This window comes from Monodon monoceros, unplaced genomic scaffold (genome assembly GCF_005190385.1).
Source record: "Monodon monoceros isolate NGI ecotype Baffin Bay Population unplaced genomic scaffold, NGI_Narwhal_1 Super_Scaffold_2, whole genome shotgun sequence".
Lineage (NCBI taxonomy): Eukaryota > Metazoa > Chordata > Mammalia > Artiodactyla > Monodontidae > Monodon > Monodon monoceros.
The window spans coordinates 43,396,413-43,420,464 of NW_021703776.1; the positions used below are offsets into that span (position 1 = coordinate 43,396,413).

The 24,052-nt window shown below is 38.5% G+C and overlaps 1 protein-coding gene across 1 annotated transcript in view; it reads right to left on the minus strand.

Annotated features, from left to right (window-relative positions):
• NXPH1 (neurexophilin 1) overlaps positions 1–24,052 on the minus strand; it is a 293,131-nt gene that overhangs the window by 183,411 nt on the left and 85,668 nt on the right. The gene's annotated exons all lie outside the window — the stretch shown is intronic.

Sequence of the window (24,052 nt, forward strand, 5' to 3'; positions counted from 1 at the left end):
AATTGCCCTCTGGGGTGAGTAGGCAAAACATACATTTATGTACTCAGTTTTGTAAAGGAAGAAAAAACAACTCCAGGTATGTTTGAATATTCTTTCAAAGGTTAATGTGTAGATGTTCTTGGCACTTACACATCTAAATCATTACTCCAAAGTGCACAGTCGTAATACATACGAAAAAGAAATTTCTGCATTATACAATGATCCAAGAACAAGCTTACAAGGTGTGCATAATCATTGATATTTTAATTAGCTTGCATCAAAAGATCCCTGACCTTTTGTTCCAATCTTTAGGGTAAATCAAAAGAGCAACAACTGGTCTCCCTGCACACAGTGAGCATTTAGCCTACACAAAAAAGGTGACTATTTTTGTTCATCAACATAATTAAACCCAGATATGGACTGACCGTGTCAGACTCTGGCCAGAAGCTAACTTGTATGAGAGCTTGACATAATCATATTAAGGGCTAACAGTGCTTAGTTGCCATGAACTAAATAAAAAAAAAAAAAAAATACACGAAATAGTGTAGGTATATATTCTCTGCTGCATGTTAATAAGCTAACTGGAGTCTAAGCAGTTGATATTTATAATTTCTATATTTTAATTGTAAAAATCATCAATATTATAATCGCTGAGTAATATTTCCTTTGACTATTAAACTACTAATTGACCTAATTGAGCAGAATATTGCTAAAAGCAAATACAGTATTTTGTTTTAGCTAGAGAAGAAGAAAATTATTTGGAGGCTAGTATTTTGTTTGAATTTAATTAGAACCATTGTGTATGCGGTTTCTATGTTTGTATGTCCTCTAAGCAAAATTCCATGTTCAACTCTAGAAAAGGAGAGTTTTTCCTGATGAAGTTTACATTATTACTTGGGACATTTCTCTAGTGCTATTTTTCCTTCTTTCTGCTAAAAAAATTTGTTCTGAGCAATATAAATAATTGGAATTTTTACTATAGATGTGCAGTATATACATGTACAAGACCATCTAGCCTAACACCATTATTAACTGATGAATAAAAATATGCCCCAAATCAGAGAGTGTCCTTGTGACAGAGGCAGGGCTGGAACTCAACCTTCCACTCCCCTATTAATGCTCCTATTTCCCAAGCTACTCTCTGGGATAAAATTTTCCTTAAATAATATTTCTCTTTCTTTATTTCAGACTTAACACTAAAGAGATGTTTCTCTGGCAGCTGTTTAATAAAATGTTGCTCATCCATTAAACTTCAGTTCATAATTCCTATCCCGTGAGAGCAGAAAGATGCTGTTCCCTTCAGCACAGCAGCAATGATAAGCAGATACCCATTAAGAAATTATTCTGTTAATGTCAAGCTTCACTAAAGTGGTCAAATAGGCTTCCCTGAGCTTCTATATTCAAGGAAAGGGGTGTGGAGGAGAACAAGACACAGTGCATATGACGAAGCATTATATATATTTACATTTTCCAAAGGGTATATGTACATAGTTTTTCTTGACTTTTGAAAAATCCACAAGATAAATCTTTTATGTCTAGGATATATATAAATTGGATTACAGATGATGAAAACCATTCTTTATATCATAACATAATGTTCCACTTAAAGAAATAATAGGCACTGTAGCACTGAGGAATAAAATAAAAAGGAGCATAATAAAAATTCTTGTAAATAAAAAAGCCATAGAAATCCATCTAAATCACACCATCATATGGCTTAGTAATTCTGCTTTATAACATTACACTGCACTCTTAACTTCCCTAGCCTTTGGTTTATAACATATGTGTATGGTATCACCAGACAGTGATTACTTCAAATGCAGAGCATCCTCCCATGAAAATCTCTATCTTGAAAGGATCTTGAAAGACCCTTTACGAGTCTTTCCAAGAATATAAGAATTCAAGGATCCAAGCATTTATGTGCTTGTCTGTATAAAGCAAAGGTTTTCAACTGGGAGTGATTTTGTTTCCCAGGGGACATTTGGCAATATCTAGGGACATTTTTTATTGGCAGTGGGGTAAAGAGTGTATTGGCAACTGTTGATTAGAGGTCAGGGATCCTGCTAAAATTTCTACCACGTGGGACAGGCCCACAAAAAGGAATTATCTGACCCCAAATTTTCCAGGCCAAATAAGCTAAAGTAACAGCTGCTGTGAGTTATTTAGAATGACATAAAGTTTTTAGTCACTTAACTTACTGAGAAATGTGTGTTTAAATCTTATTGCTTGTGTCACTACCTAGGGTTACTGGGCAGATTTCTTAGTGAGAGGCAACACATGCAGCAGCAAGAACATGAGGTTTCGGAGCTTGGAGACTTGGTTTCAGAAGATGCAGCTCTCTCTCTAATTAACTGTGTGAACTTGGGCGATTCACTTAACCTCTAATGCCCTCAATTGCTTCATCGAAAAAATGAGAGAATCAATTTAATTCTAGAAATCCCTTCCAGCTCTAAAATTCTATTATTCAAATGAGAAGGCAAATCACAACTTTAGAAAAAAAATTTTAATTAAGATACCTGGCTATGCAATTATTAAAAACAAAAATACCTGAAGAGTACATACATTAACCATTAACTGCACTGCTTCAATACATTTGTGAGCATTTATTGAGAATCCATTATATGCTTAGCACTCTACTTGTTGATATAAAGATATAAAAGAAGGATTAGACACTGTGCATCTCTATGAGTAAACTAGACTGAATTATTAAAACCCATTAAAGAGATGGGGTTTTTGCCAGAAGTAAATATGTAGATCCTGAAATCAGGATATCCAAGGATCTTTGGTAAAATACAAATTCCTGATCCCTTAGTCTTACTGGGTTGGGATTTCTGAGGATTTGGTCCAAAACCTGCATTATTACAATCACTTCCAAGTGAGTATGTATACTATAGTTTAAAACTCACTGAATTAAAATTAATGAATAAGAGAATCAGAGAAAGAAACATTAATGGCAGGTCAGAATAGTTAAAGGAAAGTCCCTAGTAGGTAAGATGGAAGTATAAATAGATGGGGTTTAGAAAGAGCCAGGAAAGGTATTCATGTGGAGATTCAACATGAGCAAAGGACCAGATGTGGGAGTGGATGAGATGGACTTGGGAGTCAATGAAGAGTCTCAAGACATCAGTACTTGTATTGAACAGAAATAATAAAGTGAGTTAGTTGTATACATGGATGGTAGAATCAATTTGAAAATGTCTATCCCCCCAAAGGACAACCATCCTGGAAAAAAAATTAGTTCAAAGATGTTTAAATCCTATTTAAGTGTTGTCTGACTAAAATGTGTTTCACTGATTTTTAGGTCATATATGTAATTCAAGAAGAAAATAAAATTACTCAATGCATTAAAACTTCTAGATCTCAAAGTCTCCTAATTCATTTTATTTCTCAAAAGCCCATGTTTATTTGCTGAATAAGTCTAGTACCCATATTATTTTGCCAGTGTAAACCCATACATAAAATGACATTCCTATACTGACCATTTTTATACACTTTAACATGATTTTTCCTCTTGAGAGGTGGGAACTGAGAGTTCCCCCCCCAAAATCCAAGGATATTTCACTCAAATAGTTGTATAATATAAATAATTACATCTGTTAATTTGTTAAATGGACTGCTTTATTGATTTTTAATTTATTTCCACTACGGTCAGAGAATCTTTTTTGTGATTTGAATCCTTTTAATTTATTGAAACAGTTTTATGACTTAGAATATAATATCCAATATCTTCGAACTTGTTTCACACATTTTGTCCATCTTTGGTTGTTTTGAGTAAAAGTGTAAATTCAACCCCCATCGTTTCATTTTCACTGGAAGCAGAAGTCCCAATTCAAGTAGATTATTTAAATATATTACTATTCCTAAAAATTAATTGACTCAATGCCACTAATATTACTGTTAAACCTTATATGGGAATATCAGCTCTAATTATAATTATGGAAATAATAGATTTAGTTTATAATGTAGTTCTCAGTAAGTTCTTAATGTAATATATTTAAATATCATTTTTCTCAGATTCTGATAAGAACCACTGAGTCTCCCATGGTATTGGAGATGTATTTTGACCATCCAAGGTGGGAAGTTAATTTCTTAAATTACTTCCCATGTGATTCTATGATTCTGTGACATCATTCACCTTCTTTCGCAAACAAGAATTACTAGTAATTTGTTTTTAAGATTATTGGACCTAGAGACTGTCATACTGAGTGAAGTAAGTCAGACAGAGAAAGACAAACATCATATGATATTGCTTATATTTGGAATGTAAAAAAATGGTACAAATGAACTTATTTACAAAACAGAAATAGAGTCACAGATATAGAAAACAAACTTATGGCTATCAAGGGGCAAGGGGGGAGCAGATAAATTGGGAGATTGGGATTGACATATACGCACTACTATATATAAAATAGACAACTAATAAGAACCTGTTGTATAGCACAGGAAACTCTACTAAATACTCTGTAATGACCTATACGGGAAAAGAATCTAAAAAAGAATGGATATATGTATAACTGATTCACTTTGCTGTATACCTGAAACTAACACAACATTGTAAATCAACTATATAGAATAAAAAAATTTTTTAATAAAATATAAAATAAAATGAGGGAGTGGAAGCAGATACTCTTTGCTCTGAGTTCACTTCCACAAAAAAAGAATTCATATATTCAATGCCAGGTTCTAAGAGTTACCAAAGAAGAGAAAGATTCAGTTCCTGCCCTCCATGAGCTAAAAGTATAGTAAAAGAATAATAAGTGTTATCATCACATTTACTTATAAAAAAGTTTGCAACCTGCATTTATGTTTGAAGACATGTATTTGGTAATATTATTAACACAAGCTTATTGATAATTAATCAATACAAACTTTACTTCCAACACTAATAATACCTTAAGTTTATATCTAAATGTCAGAAAAATTCTGTTGCCCAATACTGCATTTCATAGGCATCCTTATACATCATCAGAGGGAGTCGTAGTTCCGAAACCACTGTGAAAGCCTAGACAAGCATTAAAAAAAAAAAAGCTTTACACAAATTTTACAGATAACTCATATTTATCTCATTTAGGAAAGATACAGAAAGTAAAGATAGGTGTAGATAATCTGTTTTTTCTGCTTTTTTATCAGTCACCGTTCTAAGTTAAACAGTAAATAAGTGCACACAAGAAAACATAGTAGCCTCCTTCTCACCACTCCCCACTCCCCAGTCCTATTCTCCAGCAGTAACCACATTCAACATCTTTTGTTGTTTTTCCAGTAATTGCCTTAATGTTTCTAACTATAAATATTGCTTTTCTATTTATTAAGCTTAGACACTATTCTCTGACATCTTGTCATTTTAGATAAGAATTTAGCTCTTTTTCACCACTGCCCTCAACTCCTTCTTTTCCACTCACCCATCTTTTCGGTAGAATGAAGTTACTATTTGAGGTTACACAGGTAAGCAGTGTTTAAATAATTCTGACTGTGTAATATTGTTCATCAAGCCAAACGATGTACAATGATGACATTTCCTTTACTATCCATATTTTCTTGAAGATACTTGTCTCATTTCCTTAGATTTACATGAACGATCACTAATATTTTCTAAACGTTTTTACAGACCTTTCAAACACCAATCATATTTTTCATGTTCAAACACATTGTATAACCTAACAATTTTATTTCTTTCCTAGAGACCTCCTTCCAGTGGCCCTCCACCCTTCTTTTTAAGCCATACTGGTTGCTGTCCAGGCCTAAAGCACTGTTGTCATCTTCTAACATCCCAGCTGAACTGCTCTGACAATATTCCCAGGGCAACGTTTGAGCAGATATCTTTGTCTGCCAGACTGCAGTGCCAGACCTTCCTTCAAAAGTACATGTAATAACTTCTAGGTAGGTAATATGGAGAACTTCCTTCATTTAGCAAGTGTGGTGGAGGGGAGATAATACTTAAGTACTGTTTATTGACTTCATTCATGCCATGGACATTGCCAAGTACGTGACATACATTACATCATTTATTTTCACTACATCTCTTTGAAGTTGGTACCCATTATTATTAACCCCATTTTACAAATGAGGAGACTGAGATTCAGAAACATTTGATACTTATCCAGTGTCACACATGTAAAAAGTACCAGAAACTGGTTTCAAACCCAGGTTTTATCTCACCCCTAAGGTATGTTCATAACCATTTTAGTGCACTGTCTCCACAGTGTATGAATGTATTCAACTCTGATTGCTGGAGAAGACAGGAAAGGACTAGAAGAGAAATTGAAGGCTTGTGCCTCTTAAGGAAACAATTTATTCCCAGGTCTGCCATTAGCTGATCAGACATCCTCAGGCAAATCACATGACATCTAACAACAATAATCATTGTAAGAGGCAACATTGATTGAACATTTATTCCTAGCACTTTTGGATGTTTTATCTCATTTTAGTCCCATGAGAATTTTTTTTTGTGTGGTACGCGGGCCTCTCACTGTTGTGGTCTCTCCCGTTGCGGAGCGCAGGCTCCGGACGCGCAGGCTCAGCGGCCACGGCTCACGGGCCCAGCCGCTCCGCGGCATGTGGCATCTTCCTCGACCTTGACACGAACCCGTGTCCCCTGCATCGGCAGGCAGACTCTCAACCACTGCGTCACCAGGGAAGCCCCCATGAGAATTTTTTTGATGTAGGTGTTCTTATTGTCATTGTAATTATTGTTACTATTATTATCATTTTTAGTCTCATTTTATAAGTGGGGAAGCATACCTCAGGGTTCTACTCTCACCTTTCACGTGAGCGAGTTGAATTGATTACCTCTAAATCCTCTCTTTCTAAAAATACCTTCCCTTGAAACAGTTACAAGGTAAAACCTACAACTACATATTGGATTTGCACACTTCAGAGAGAAAGATACCAATTACAGAATTTTAAAACTGGAAGAAACTTTAGGGATCACTTCTAATTGCCTCATTTTTCAAAGAAAGAAACTGAGGCTCAAAAAAATATTAATTGGAGCCTCCAGAGTCACACAGCTAGTGGAGACTAGTACCCAAATGTGAATAATTCCCAATTTAGTGCTTTTTCCTACATCGAAGAAGGCAGGGAGATGGCACATAGAGAGAAAAAAGGAAAGAAGAAAGGAAGGGAAGGGAAGGGAAGGGAAAGAGACAAGACAGGGAGATAAAGAGTAAGCAATGTGGAAGTCCCTACCACCATCTATTCATCATTCAACTAATTGAGAGGCCCAGAAATACAAAGAGTACAAAAGTGAGTACAAAACATCCTATCCTTAGAAGGAGTTTACAATTAAAAACGAAGAACAGTATGTTAAGACATTATCTTAAAACATAATTATAAATGTCATAATTTGCAAATTCAGTCCAAAAACGAGAGTTGAATGTATAATTTGGCATCTAGAATCTAAAGAATCCATAATGGAACTCTCAGTTTCACTCACCCACCATGTAAGTGTCACCATCTCAGTAAATGGCACCACTATTCAGTCAGCTACTCATGGCAAAAATCAGCAAGCACTTTTAGCTCCTTCACACCCTGTATCCAATCCATAAAATAAATCCTCTTGATCCTATTTCCAAGATATATCTCAAACATATTCACCTCTCTCCTTCTCTGTTTCCACAACTCTAGTCTAAGCCACCCTATTCTCTTGCCTGGGCTATTAATACAGCTTTTTAAATAGTCTCTCATCTTCCACTCTGGTCCCATACAATGTATTTTCTACCTAGCAAGCAGGATGTCTTCAAAATCAGGTGAACCAGATGAAGTCACTCCCTTTCTTAAGCCTACCAACGGTCATAACAGCCTCCTTTCTGTAGTTTATAACTGAGCTCATTAAGTGCTTTTCTAGGTAAACTCAAGAAGGTACAACCAGCATCCCTAAACAACCGCAACCTACTAGCAAAAAAGAGCCATCTGTGACTTCAGTAACAGAATATGATACATGATATGGTTCTTAGAAGAGCAGACAACAGTATCAGAAAGGTGCATTGTCAGTTAAATCTTCACAGTGCAAAAACAGAAATATTCTAAAATCATTTTCTTATCACCCTAGAATCCACTTACTGTCGCCCATCTTTGCTGCTCTCAATGTATTATTAGAATTGAACTTCAAACACTCTGCATTATTATATATGTTTATATACTCTGTATTATTATATATGTGTTCAATCCCCCAAATAGAAGATAAACTCTTATTTTCCTATCTTAAATCTCCACATTCATAGGGATAGAAAGAAGAAAAGCAAAGGTGAACAGAGGTGCATGATCTTAGCAGTCTGGTAATTCAGTCAAGTGGGATTGGCTGCTATTAAACACAGTTACAAGTGTGATTATGAAAGCGGAAGAATGAAGTATTTAGGGAAAATTGGAAAGACAATGCTTGTCTGAGAAAGGGATTATCTAAGTTGAGACCTGAAGAATAAACAGAAGTTACCAGAATCACTTAGATAAAGGGGGGAGCTGGGTGGAAAGTGGGAAGGAGACGTTTCCAGTAGAGGAAGCAGCACAGTGGACAAAAGATGTACAGGACATGATTCTGCCATCACATATACCTTAATATGTTCACATCCACCACCTTTGAAAAACTCAGCCTTTTTGCATAACCATAGATTGATTGAAATGTATCATTAAAATTTTACCTTGTCAAAAAAGGCCCTGCCTGAACCCCCCTATATGAAAGAGCACCCCAGTCACTCTTTCTTCCTACCTTTGCTCCAACCCAATACTGACTACCACTTGAAGTGGAAAATATTTATTTGGGGCTTCTTTTTTCTTTCTTCACCCACTAGACTCTAAGCACCATGGGAGTAAGATCTTGGTTTGTTCTTATTTTTGTTTTTTCTGTGCTGTACCCCACTCAATCCTGGTCACCAAGGCAGGTTAGCACACATCCTCTTCAGGCCTGTATGATAGGAATCCCACTTATCTCATTTCAATCTCTTTTTCTGTTAAAAAAAAAAAAAAAAGAGATAAAAAGGGAAAAAAGGCCCATCATCATGGGCTTAAATTGTAAAATCCTTTTGATAAATTTTTCCAAAATCCCAAGTCAAGCATTAGATTCTATTATGTATATCTAAATTTGTCCTTACTGTTTCCACGGGTTGCTTTTTTGGTACAAACCTGCAGGTGACAAACATCTAAACTATATTTAAAACCAAATCACAATTACTATAAAATGCATAATTTGAGCCAGAAAATCTTTGCTGTGCAACTCTCTGTCTGTCTATATCTTAACTTCAGCTGGGCATAAATGATGTCAAAGCATCTGGATAAAAAGAAAAATAGTAGTCAATGACCCAAACTTCTTGGAACACTGCACTTCACATTTATTGATTTGGGCATTTCTAGATGTTAAAGGTGGTACACACAAAGCAAACTGGGTGCTGTGTTGGGTTTTTTTTTCTTTTCTTTTTGTTTGTTTGCTTGTTTGCTTGTACTTTTCACACAGATATTTTTGTGCCATGAGAACAAATTATCAAGACAGACAAAAAATAGAGTATAAGTAAGCCCCAACTTAGTAACTATAGTGACCCACATTGTAATTTTTACCCTACCAGTAACTTTGAGCAAATGACTTAACCATGCCTCAGTTTCTTCATCGGTCTGGGGTGAAAATGCCCACCTGATACAGAGCTGTGACAGGAATAGAGTGATAAAATAGATCTGAAAACACATCAAATATTTGAGAGTATTATAATTTATAAATGTAAGTACCATTATTGTATGATATCTCTTCTTTGGCTTACACATTATAATAGGCTTTTCCTCTCCACATTCTCAAGAACTTACAATAACATCTTTCCTCATTTTAGAAACTCTGCTTTTATATAAAAGATTATGAAATACCTTAGTTGCAGATCCCTCTTTCCCATTAGCTACCAAGCAACTCTCATTATAAGTAACTTAACGCATCAATGTGGCTGGGAGATTATTATTGGTGTGGAGAATTGTTCCATATAGTCTACAATTTATTTATACCCAAAGGTTTCCAACCTAGTAGTAAATGGATTGTACTGTACTATCAAAAAGAAAAAAAATTAGCAATCACTTTATTAGAAAATGGAATGTTTCCAATAGCTCATTTATGGCCCTGAAAAGTACTAGAGCCTTTTTCATTACATTTCCTTTGACAATGTGGTATTTTCATAATTTTTCTCTTTGAGGCACCAGTGTCTGTTCAGAATCCAGTATGACCTCTAACTATTTCAAGTGGTAACTAAATAAATACATGAACAGTAGAGAAATCCCATCTATAAAGTGATAGCTTGATCTATAAAATAACACCCATATTGATTTTTGTGTGTTTCCAATGACTTGACTGATGTTGTTTTTCATTAAATTAGTAAGTTTTGGCATTGCGGAAACACAACATGTTGTTAACATTTGTTCAAAATTGGAAAAGAATTTTCTTGCTTATTTGTTTATTCTGGGGCTTAGTCCTCTGGTTACCCTAGATTAATTTTCAAGGTCAGTGAACTGAGGCATACTTCTAACAGCGCTCACCGAGTTTTAAAATATTCCCTCTCTCATCAGTCTCTCCTTCCTCCCCTTGGCACCAAAATATTGATCAACTTCTCTCTCAGTGTCCTACAGAGGTGACCAGGATGCATGCCTAGGAGTGAGCAGCAGCCTGAAGAAACATAAGACTGATGCTGTGAGGTTCTATTTGCAATTAATTTGCTTTCTTTTGAAGGAAGAAATTTTTTTCTGACTACAAAGTAATATATGTTCATTGTGGTACAAAATTCAGAAAAGGTATAAATTCTAAAAAAGTAAAGAAATTACCTACAATTCCACTAACCCTAGCTAGCCATAAACAAAATGAAATTTTCAATTTAGTTTTCAAATGTTTCCTTACTGATTCCTTTGATGTACATACTGCCCTGAACCAAAAAGACTATGTTGATTCTTCAGATTTGTCAACTAATGTTCATTTTATACATATATCTGGGGGGAGGGGTGGAGAATAGCTGATTATTTGCACTTCTTAATGCTATGAGTTATGTTCTTATTTTAGAATGTGTATGTTAAGAGTTCCCCATCACCAATAAATGTATTGGTACCAGAACACATAGGAGAACAACAGATGAACCAGCAAGAGGACTTCACTGTGGAGCTGATAAGGACCAAATGTAAAGCTAGAAGAAGAAAGATAGATGGATTCCAGGGGAAAATAAGGAATAAAAGCAGACAAAGTATGTGGGGTTTGATGTCACACAAACCTGGATTCTTGTCTTTGCTCATGGCTATGTGACCTCAAACAGGTTACTTAATTTCTCTGCACCTCAGTTTCCTCAACTGTATAAAACAGGCATAATAGCAGTACCTACCTGAGATTTAAAAGTGTGAATACACGTAGAGCACTTAGAACAGTGCCCCTCAGAGAGGAAGCACTCAGTACATCTTAGCTGCTGACAGTAGCAATAGTACAATATTTATCAGACTCTGAGCTAAGTGTCTTGCATACATTGCCTCATTTACTCCTACGCTACCCTATAAAGTAGGAGGAAACGATAATGTACCCAGAACACTTTATCATCCAGAAGCTTGAATTACAAATGAGAAAACTGAGGTTTAGAAAAGGATACAGTTTCTTGCCCAACACCAGAGAATTTTAAGTGATAGAGCCTGGATTTTCACCCAGTGCTTATGGCTGCAAATGACACTCCTTTTCTAAGTATGGCATCAGGACCACCATCAGTACATCAGTATGATCAGAATATCTGTAATGGGGCCCAAGAATCTATAGGTTTAACAAGTTCCCCGGGTGTGTTTTAGACCCCAGATAATGGCTCAAAAATTCTGAAATTTTATTCGGAGCCCTGCACAAAGTAGGCCCTCAGAAAATATCAAACGATAATCTTGCAGCAGGTAAGATATTGCTCCAAAAAGAGACCAACCAGATACAATGTAGAAGCAGGGCTGCAGTGAATATCTGCCTTTTTTCCCACCTAAAGGTGTCTGTTCGCATGTGACTGATTTTTACCTTACGCTTGATGAATTGATACATATATTTAATTATATCATGTGTTGTCCCATCAATACCGCTTTGCAGCTATTTTACATTCAGCCCGCATGCCAGATTGAATTAAATGCTTTTTTTAAAGCCTGTAAAGAGGGAAAATATCTTTCCCTGGTTGGTATTTTTTACATACTGGTTACTAAGAGTCTGTAAGCTAAAGCAGGTAGTAAAGTTCATTTGCTAGTGAGGAAGCCAATTTGACTTTTATGGCTATTAATATTTTATGGAGCACAAAGCAGAATTATTGGTGTTGCTCCTGACTTAGACACCTCTGTAGCTATCGGGACTGAGGGCACCTCCATTAGGGAAGCAGTTCTTCTGACCATCCCTAAGGGGACAAACGATCACAAACAGCTTCCAGGTCCTGGTCATAAGATCCATCTATATGCAGTGATACCTCCTATGAGTCACCAAGAAAAGTTATTGCTATTGCTTTAATATTAGATGTGATATATTACAGGCTTTAAGTAATCTCGGATGGGGTAAAAAGGACTTGATCATTTAAGAAAAGTCATTATCACAGCTGAAGCAGCCCCAAAAGATATTAATTCAACATCTTTCTTGTGTGCCTACTATGTGTCATGTATTGTTCTATAAATGCCATTTACAGTAGTGAGAAAAGGCAGAAATAGGCAAAAGGATCCACTTTCGTGGGTCTCATATTCCAAAAGGGGGAAGGAGAGAGTCCGATAATAAATACAAGTGGATTTGTCAGGTGATAATACTTGCTGAGAGGGAAAGTTAGGCCAGATAAAGGGTAGAGAGTAATTAGAGGGAGTTCTATTTTAGATAGGGTGGTGAGGGAAGGTGTCTCTGATATAAGGTAACACACTAGCAATTACACCATACACTTCACTTAGGTAGGAAGAGATATTTAAGGTTTGAGAATTTTTCTACAATGTTGCTGTATGTGTGAAAATGTTGCTTCATTCAACAAATAGAATATACTTATTCTAATGTGGTATTTCACACATTGACTTATTTTGAACTTCACAACAGAAACACTCTTTTCTTGTTGTCATTCATTCATTCAATAACTATTTTTTTATTATTTCAAATTTCCAGGTACTGCACCAGGATTGAAAAAATAATAGCCCATACTTACGGAGCATTTACTAAATGCAAAGCCCTGTGTGGAGCACTTCACATAGCTTTACTGACTGGCAAGTCAGATATTGTTATCTCCACATCACCAATAAGGGGTGAGACCCTGAAGGGTTACTGAATGCCCAGGTTCACATCTCTGTTTAGTGCCAGGGCTCAGACTGAAACCAGGCTTTCTGATCCCCATTCTAGTTTTCCTAAAACTAAAACATACAAAACTTTAGATTAAATTTTTTGCCTGCTTTGAAGGCAAATGAGATACTGTATATCCCAGAATAAATATACCTCATTGCTAAATGAACCTCAAAAAGCCCTGCCTTCAGACAAATAAATCAGTATTAACTTCATTTATAGATGAAGCTTTCACCAAAAGAATTCAGTCAGCCCAAGAAACAGGCTAGTAACTTTATAGTACAAACCAGATGTCTGAACGGATGGTCTCTCTAATCAGAGCTTGTCAGCAGGGCTGGGAAAGTGGGTAAGTCTGTATAGCAGCCTTCCCTCTCACCTCACCCACGAGACCATCTCCCTTGTTGACTCGCCTCATCCCTCATACCAACTCTGGACCCAGCCAGGCCAGTCTCCACTGTTGCCTGCAGAATCCCTACAACAGCCCTCTCTCCTGCCCACTCCCCTCAGAGTACTCCTCCTGGAGCATGTGCTGCTCACCAGAATGGCTGTCCAAACTGTTATACACTAAGATCAAAGATTTTAGGAATCCACTCTGTCTCAGCAGCCTACTTCATAGAATCTTAAAGGAGACAAGAACCATAGACATCATCCTAGACCAACCTGCATCGTTTACAAATGAGACCCTGAAAGAATGCAGGACTTATGGCTAGTTAGTCCTAGGACCCACCAAAATGCAGATTTCCTGCTTTGAGTCAATTATTCTTTGTACTCTACCACTTTGCCTTTTAGGTCTTAATATTGTAAAAGAACAAAATCTCTAATATTAGTATTTGGCGCATTTGCTACAAATTGATAGGAGATTTGAAGGGGAGTGTGACTTTTTGACATTTCTCAGTTCACATTCCTTGGCCAGCCAGCTACTCTGCCCATTCATGGGGTAAGCAAATTTCCAACATACTCTTCATGATGATTGGTTTTCTCTATATCTTATTGAATGATGGGCCCACAGGAAATTTCCTCGACTTCTTCCATTATTTGTAGGGTGACTCTGATAAAGAATGAGCTAAAAGAAATCAAGATTGTTTTCCTCTACATAATCATATCCTCATAAATAACCAGTGATTATTTCAAAGTGCTCAAATATCAACAACTTACTTTTCACAATATCTTCATTTTAAAGGGGATAAAACAAAACTGACACAGAGAAGGGGTGATCACACAGCTAACCAGTAGAAGAGAGAGATCAGAAACTAAATTCAAAATATTCTCAGCTCGATATGAATTACTCTGAACCATTTTTTCTGATATACAAAAAGGAGGAAGTAAAAATAAAAACTGCAAACATTTATGGACCACTGACAATATGCCAGGATATTCCCTAGCTCATTTATACTCACAACATCCTATAGGGTAGGTAATTATTATTATCTTCATTATGCACCTGAGAAAATTCAGGATAAGCAGAATTAACTAAAATTTGATGAAGGGAGTAAATTTAATAAATGGCAAGGCCAAGACTTGAACAACACAGGCTGCTTGATCCTTCTGTCCACACTTAACTAGTACTACTAGTGAAGCCCATTCTTGCCAGCATGAAAAATGGGTCACGGCAAGTGTAGACCCCCATCATAACTCCTAACTAGCCTCCTTACCTCCAGTATTCTTTCTGAAATACAATCATACAAATGATTGTAAAAATACTAAAAATGTCCATCATGTCTCCCTTTACCTTCCCATATATACCATGCCCACACCTTTCTTGTGCTACACCTCCTGCCTTGAATCTCCTCCTCTCTCCCTCTGGCAGGCAGAATTTTGCCACCCCCCCCCTCCCAATGCCACACCCATGAATACTTTTCCTTATGTTGCCAAAGGGACATTGCATATGTAATTAATGCTACTAATTAGTGACCTTAAAATAGGGAGATATGGATTATTTGAGTGAGTCTAGTGTGATTACATGAGCCCTTAAAAGCAGAACTTTCTCTTAGTTAAGGGTAGAGGAGGAAATCGGAGAGATTTGAAACATGAGAAGTTTCAACACCCCATTCAACACTTGATGATGAAGGAGCCACCTGTCAAGGACATAGGGACCTGCCCTACCACTGCAAGGAGCTGAACCCTGCCAACAACCAGTGAACGTGGAAGAGGGCCTTGAATTTCAGATAAGAACTGCAGCCCCAGCTGATACCTTGATTTTAGCATGGTGAGACCCTAACTAAAGAATCCAGCCATACCCTGCTGAACTTCTGACCTACAGAAACTGCAAGATAATAAATGGGTGTTGTTTAAACTGCTAAATATGTAGTGATTTGTTCCAGCAACAACTGGAAACTAATACACTACCTTCTGTCTTATTAGTTTCAACTCCTTTTTCAAGGTCCACCTGGGATAGGAAAAACAGATATCTCAACTTTAAAATAAAACTTCAAATATTAAACAAGTATATGCAATTTCCCTGATATCTCTCCTTTCAGCCACTAAGCCATTCCCTCTACTCTTCAACAAAATAAAAACTTTATGCTTCTCACTGGTGAACTGGAGCTGTTCCTTGAAAGGAAAACGAGGGGGAAGAGACCACTGCAAAAAGGAACATATTTTTCATATGCAAATGAGGCATCATTCCAGACAAAGAGTCTTAAAACAAAGATAATTCAATATGGTCCATGCCTTGCACTTCATTTGTGTAGATTTCATGTTAAAACGAATCATGTGTCTGTGCTTGCTGTTTACTTGTGGGATGCAATCTGCTGGAAAAACAAACGTTTTTCTGCAATCCAAAGTCATGCCTAAATCCCACCACATTCTCCAGAAATATGTCCAGCCTGTAGCCCCAGGCTGCGTGGGCGCTCCCGCCCACTCCAGCTCCCCACAGAGGTGTCACCCCAGCAGGCAGCCCAGGCACTGTGGAGAAGGGCAAAATCTGTGCTGCTGCTGGTGGGCACTGCCACAGGCCTCCAAACTCACCCTTTAGGGGAGGAAGGGTCCTTTCAAGAGAAGCTTTTGTTTCCTTCCCTCCTCCAGCCTCTGTTTTCTATAAATGAAATGGCTTCTTCACACCATAGCTCCTCTCTCACTCCAAGTGCTTTCGGAGTTGGGTCAAAGAACCACCCTTGTGAGTTCTGTCAGCTACAAAGTGAAGACTAAAGCAAACAAATAAAAAAATAGTCTACCAAGGGAAGCTTTTTCCCCAGGAATATTTTCACCAATCAGTTAGATAGCATGTCGTGGGCCATTAACAGTGGATCAAAATCCATCCAGTAAATTCCCATAACCCATGCTCCTTCTTCTCCCAAACTCTCCCACTAAGAAAGCACATCGAGTTATGTGTGTCTCTTTGCCATGATAAATCACTATGGTGGGGCTTCTTAAAGAGGGGCAAATGTGTGTCAAACAATTGCAGACTGGATCCTGGATGAATAAGCTATTTGGAGGACATGTCAAAGATTTAGCTAATCCAACAAGTCCATTTCTCTCCTTGCCAGAGTTTGGATCCATGAAAATACATCCATTTGGGAGCTCATAAAGAAGTCTCATTCAAAAGTGTGGACCACTTGCACTAATTCCTGCCAAACTTAGAAATAATTAAGTCCTTGTCTCAACTAATGACCTAAGTCCTCCCCTTCTGATTCTGTGGGTCTGGATTGTCTTCTCTATTGGGTTGTCAAAGCCATACTTGCTGTCTTTTTTTTTTTTTTCGGTACGCGGGCCTCTCACTGTTGCGGCCTCTCCCGTTGTGGAGCACAGGCTCCGGATGCGCAGGCTCAGTGGCCATGGCTCACGGGCCCAGCCGCTCTGCGGCATGTGCGATCCTCCCAGACCGGGGCACGAACCCATGTCCCCTGCATCGGCAGGCGGTCTCTCAACCACTGAGCCACCAGGGAAGCCCTTGCTGTCATTTTTTAATGAGGAGACTGTTACTTCATCCAAAAGGACAAGATTGAACCAGGAATACCAGTTGCATGCCCTGAAGATAAGATCCTGAAGGCAACTCATAGACCATCTGAGCTTTCCTGATGGTCAGATGGTCTCTGAGTCTACTGCCTGCTCCTCCTCCCTGTCTACTGCTCAGTCAACATGCATGGATCAGGCTTTTGATTCCATGTGCTCTGAACATGAGGTGAGGTGACAGGCCAACATAGGGGGCCTGGCAACAATGACCCCAACTGGAAATCTCTGCATAATAAGGAGCTGCCACTCAAAATGGCTTCACCTTTTACTACCCAATGGCCATTATTTCTCCAGCTACGCATGAAAGAGGAGAGGGTTGTTAGGTTTGACTTGGTTGAATTTTAGGTAGCAGAGAAATTCTGTGCACTTTCTTTTTGAAATTCTATTGGGAAATGACTATAGGGGAATTCATGACTGTGGTCCTGGCTGGTATTAGAAGAACAGGAATTAAAAGTTGTGATAGCCTATATCATCCAAGCAGAATAATACATTTACCTCTGCTGAGACACCTCTGCATTGTCTCTCTAAAGAAAAGAGAGTGCCCAGTGTCTCAGAGGGCCCCTTATTTGGGCAAAGAAAGGGAATAAACCAGCAAGCCTCCCTGTTATTTCCAAAGGGCAGTTGCCAAGTCTGCGTAAGTAAGGAGGAGAAGGACGGGGCAGGTGAGCCTCTGAAGCAGACCTTGCAGACCGACCCACTACAGGCAAGTCCCGCCTGGGGTGCTCTTTTTAAGAGCTTAGTATCCTGGGGAAAAAAGCCAGACCTCAAGAGGCTACTGACTGAGAAGTGTCTGGGTCACTCTGTGCCATAAGGACTCACGAGCATGGACATAGCTTTCCTGAATCCTTGACATACCAAAAACACTGGTGTTTCTTACAACCTGAAAATTTGGACAGGGGCATACAGGTCTGCAAAAACATATGACGAGTAGAGAAGGACAACAAATTGGGTCCAGGCACATGTAAAGAAGGGGTAAGAGGTGAGGGGCAAAGGGAAGCTGATGAGGCTTCAAAACTGGGTCCAGAAGGGGCAGTCTAAGCTTAACTCTGCCATTCCTTTATTTATTAATTCATGGAACAAATATTTGTTGTATGCCTACTCTGTATCAGGTCTCTTAAAGATCCATGGTGCAAATTAGAATACAAAAGCTCTGATGGGCTTCCCTGGTGGCGCAGTGGTTGAGAGTCCGCCTGCCAATGCAGGGGACGTGGGTTCGTGTCCTGGTCCAGGAGGATCCCACATGCCGCAGAGCGGCTGGGCCCGTGAGCCATGGCCGCTGAGCCTGCGTGTCCAGAGCCTGTGCTACGCAACGGGAGAGGCCACGGCGGTGAGAGGCCCACATACCGCAAAAAAAAAAAAAAAAAGGAAAACAAGCTCTAATACTGAAATAAGAAAAAATATTATTTAACTCAAGGTTCCTCAAGTGTATTTAATCCTTAGAATCCTACTTTTTTCTGCCTAAGAAAATTTAGACCATCTCAGAGAATTAGTATTCCCTGGAACAAGGTTTTGGAAATACTACTATAGAGCAAATCATACTTAATTTTCATGAAAGAGCAAGTGTACAGTTAAATGTATCAAATCCTTCAGTCATTTTCATACAACCCTAAGATTTTTTAAAAAGTACTCTAAGAATTTTCATATACAGGAGTTAGGAGGACCCAGATAAGATACAGATACCACAGAGATCAAATAAGCAACATCGGGCTTCCCTGGTGGCGCAGTGGTTGAGAGTCCGCCTGCCGATGCAGGGGACATGGGTTCATGCCCCGGTCCGGGAAGATCCCACATGCCGCGGAGCGGCTGGGCCCGTGAGCCATGGCTGCTGAGCCTGCGCGTCCGGAGCCTGTGCTCCGCAACGGGAGAGGCCACAACAGTGAGAGGCCCGCATACCGCAAAAAAAAAAAAAAAAAAAAAAAAAAAAAGCAACATCTTCCACTATTAGGAAATTCTGAGTATGCCTACAATAAGGTACCATGTGTGAGAGGCAGCAATAGGTTCCCTGCCTTAACTCTAGAACATGTAGGCTCAAGATGGACACTGAATAGGGGCCAGCAGCCACAGGAAGTCCCGGGATAGCACTTTGCCAGCACTGCAGGTTACATTCATTCATGCAATGATCCTGTTGAATGCCTGTAATCTTCAAACATGAAACACATCAACTCTTACAATTCTTGAAACTACCATCCCTGCATTATTCCCATTTTACAGATGAGGAAACTCAAGTAAGTAGAGGTAACTTGATTTGCCTAAAGTCACATAGTGAATACGTGACAGAGTTGAGATTGAAATCCAGGTCCATCTGCCTCCAAAGACAATGCCCTGTATCACACTGTAACACTCTCTAAGGGGAAGTCCCACGGGGGCCCAGAAGATTCTTCAGAGCCTCTAGGCCTTTGAGCTCAGAGGCTGGTATAATCACACTCAACATCAGAAAGATGGGGTGCACATAGGGCCTGGACCTGAAGGTGGGAAGCAGCAGTGGATCCACTTCTGGCCATTTATGGAAGATACAGGCTGAGAAAACCAAGCTGGAGCTGCAATTCAGCTTTTAAATAGGAAAATTAGTTTTCTATAACCTAGGAGGAAATTAATCTAAATGACAACTGAATAAAATTAACAATCACAAAAGGCAGACTTGAATTTTAAGTCCCTCACCAGCATCGTCTGTGCTTTAAAAGAATGGTGCTGGAGTTGATTCAAATTCATGAACTTATCTCTCAAATAACTGTCTACTCTATAAAATCAATAATGCATACTCAATAAAATAATAGTAACTGCATAAAACAAACTAGATCCATTTTCTACGGGACTTTAGCAATGTTGTGGCATAATCAGTCATCCCATTCAATTGTATGAACGAACTGATTTACAGGCCCAACCATGGTGCAATCAAAGTACATTGGTGCTATGAAAACTACATACCTCTGGAAAACTAGCCCAGCAGCGAGTGGGACCAAGGGACAGAGCTAGACTCAAACTGACATCACTGATTTCACACGAATGGCCTATCTCCCACAGGTCCTTATTACCTTTGTTCAGTTATGACTTGTCTTCTGACATTCTCTCCCCGAAATTCTGAAACACCGCCTCTTAATTAAGAACAATAATCACCTATATGTATCTAGGTTTCTAGTTTTTAATATGTAATGATAAGGACTTTTGCTTCCTTTCACTTCCCCTCTCCAAGGCAGCAGGGCCAGGGTCCTACACTGAGGCTCTCCCATGCAGCCACGAAGTCATGGCTCACAGCACTGGACTAGTGCCTTCTTGGAACATCTTTCCTCCTGTCCCCTTCCTCCTCCCATTCAAATCTTCCATATCCTTAAATTCCTTCCATGACTACTGACCCCATCCCTCCTTGTGCTAAGGAAACTCAATGATCTTACTTCTCACTTGGTGATAATTACTTTGTCATTGTCTTATGTTGTCATTTAATTCTTATTATTTGGCTTAACATTCCATTAGGCAGAAGAGGCCAGACTATGCTTGGTGTATAAGAAAGAAACCCTGTATCTTAACTGTGTAACCTTTTGAAAGTTTATTTTTCACTCACATAAAGTCTAATGAGGGATATTAGAGTCTCTTCACCATTCCCGGACTCAGAGACCCAAGCTCTCTTCATCTTGTGGCACTGCCATCTCAACACCTGACCCTCAAGGATACCATGGTGAGGGAAGAGAGAGTGTGGAGGTAGCTTTCTCAGTTCTTCAACACCCGAGCCCCGAAGTGACACACACCACACCCTCTAACATGTAACTGGCCAGTCACACAGCCCACCTACCAACAGGAGGCTGAAAATTATAGTATTTCCATATGTTCCAAAAGAATAGAAGGCCTGGGTATGGGTGAGCCTTAGTATTCTCCAGCACAGTGAGTTTGTATCATGTCTCCCAAATAGACTGGGACATCAGTAACGCTAACGGAAGTTAAACTGAGCTTTGGCTGTTTGGTGGTGAGCTGGCTTATCTGAGTTCCCGAGGCACTCATCGCACACATGGCTGGAATTCTGCCAAAGTTCTTAGAACTGTGCCTCGTATACAACAGAACTGCTTCAGAAAGTATTTATTGATGGATTTAATCTGAACACTGACAGGGAAAACATCATATCTGATCAAGTTATGTCTCTTCCACAGCTCTTTGTCCCATTTCCTCGCTGCTGAAAGAAGTGCAGCTTACAAGACAAATGAACGTGGCAGGGATGTCAGAATCTCTTGTGGCTGTCTCAATCGAATACATGTGAACGCTACAACTTTGAAACTTCCCCCTTCACTGCTTTGTACTCTAGGACAGAAGGAAATCGACAATGACGGACAAGACCCTACTGAGGAGAAAATGAACTGACAAAACTTGGCAAGAAATATGTTTATGATACAATACAGCACAACAGCACATTTCCCCTGAGCTGCCTTCCACAGAAAGACTCAGAGCTGAGACACTGTTATCCCCATTAACAGATGGGGAAAGTGATACCTGAAAAGGTTAAGTTTCTCCGTCATAGTCAAACAGCCGCCCAAGAAAAGCCAGGGAGAGTACCTTGCAAGGTTGCAGGCTTGGAGCTGTTCCTATTAAATTAGATGATGTTCATTCGTCACTGACAGCTTTGGGGGAAAATGGATCAATAAGCACTTCCCTTTGGGTCACTTTCCTACTGTGTCAGATTTATATCTGCAAATGTTTAAAGAGTTCCCATTTACCTGGGGTTTTATGACTTTGTTATAATTGCCAGAGCTGAGAGAAAGCTGCCTTCCGTCTGGCTTCTCCTCCTGCAGGGAGCAGTCCAAAAACCATGTCATCTCAATCATAGAACAAAAACGCTTTGAAGGAAAACAAATGCTGCTTTTTTTTTCCTTAAAAAGGAATTGTTGAATTGTCGGGAAAAGTCAGACAGTGACTTGCAAAAAAACCTTTCTTCTAGGTTGACTACCTAGATCACTGCAATGGATTTGCTGAGTGCCCCATCCAGGTCAGCATGAGAGACTGGAAGATTATTCCAGAGTCATGACACCATGGTTAAGCAGCTTTTCAGTCCAGACTTCTCAATTTTAAATTTGGGGTCTATACACCCATTCTTTTTATATAATAAAGAATATATACCACATATAACTTTATAAATAATAATTAATGAGCATTATGATGAAGATAGTTGGGGAGTGACACTAGCACATTTATCTATAGCTACTTGATGGTGGCATTGAGTTTTAGATATTTTCTCATAAACATTTCCATTTCAACTTACATCTTAATTCATATGCAAGTACACACCCACAAATATATACTCTTTCATGTTAACAAACAGTGAAAAATCAATAAGCTTTTGTTTGCCTTTTTCTTGTTTTTCAACTGCAACATCCCTCAGCCCATACCTGGCTTTCAACTAATGCACACAAATATGAAAAGCTAAAAAGATAGAGGGGAAAAAAAGAGAAGAAAGCAGAGGAAAAGGAATGCTGTTTTATAATTTATCAAGATAGGAGTATTGACAATTCAATCTTATAGCAAAAAAGCTGTGAATGTGCTTGTTCTGTGTTATAACTCTTTCTTTGTGCAGTCCATTCCTTTTCGCTCCTCAGAATCCCCTAGTTCAAATGTGTTTTCAGTTTAAACGTGTTCATTGGGAAAAGTGACCACTAAAGCAAACGGCATGGCAAAGCCATTCTGAATCTGAACCTTGAATTACAGAATATGTAATACTTAATCAGCTCACTTTGGAACTATCTCTGTACGACAGGGCAGCTTTAATTAATGTCTGTGTCATTTGCTTCACCATTTTAAAAAGTATGCTTTCTAAGTGTATTTAACACATTTCCTGTAATTGTCTTGACACAGTTTTTTTTTTTAACTTGCCCTTATAAAGTATACAAAAGTAAAGCTCTATTATCCCTAGCAAAATAATAAATAATTCAAAATAAGTAGATAATACTAATGATGCTGAGCTATACTGCTCTGAAGCTTGGATCTTCAGAGCAAAGGAAAGGCTGATGGGAAGAGGACACGTATCAATTAAACACCTCCTCTAAACAGGTCCTCTACCACATATCTCATTGTGTCATCACAAAAATCCTGTAACATTGATATTATCTCCATTTTGAGAGAAAAAAACAGTCATGAGGTGGGAGGATCTGGGGAAGGAAACATAAAGAATTTAAGAACTTGCCCTACATTCCTCCCAGTGGAAAATGGTTAGGTTTAAACACAAAGTTGTATGGCTCCAAAATCCAAGGACTAGAAAGAGCTACTTGGAGCTAGAAAATAAATGTATATTTTACAAATTCTTCTCTGTTCTTACTATCAATATTCTTTCCTCTTTTTTAAAATTATGAGTTAGGACAGGCACATATGAAAACACTTTGGAAGAAGTGTGACATCACAGTAACTGTGTTGTTGACAATGAAGACACTTCTAACATTAATCTTAATTAGGATAACATTCCTTCAACTTGTCAACAAAGATTATATATCCAGTACGCAGCTCAGTACTAGGGATAATTCAAGAGAAGTAAATAAATTGTTCTTCATGTGGAAGAAAATAAATCTGGGGTTTTCCTTGAATTCCATTTTGATCTGTAGTTTTTAGCGATATATTCAAAATTCAACTTCATTCCAGTAACATTTTGGCACACCCACTACACACAAAGTACTGTGTCATAATCTAGCTGAGGGCATACCTCAGGCTTACAAAGTGCCATAAATACGACTACTAAAATTCAGCACCTAAGCATTGATATTTCTACCTACCTTTTATCTGCATCTTTGACAGATATTTCAATGGTGGAAAGAAGCTGCTTCGGGACATCAAACATATGTGAAACTTTCCATTTCTAATACAATTTTGTTTTCTAAAACACAGTCCCAGGCAGCTCTGTTCACGCCT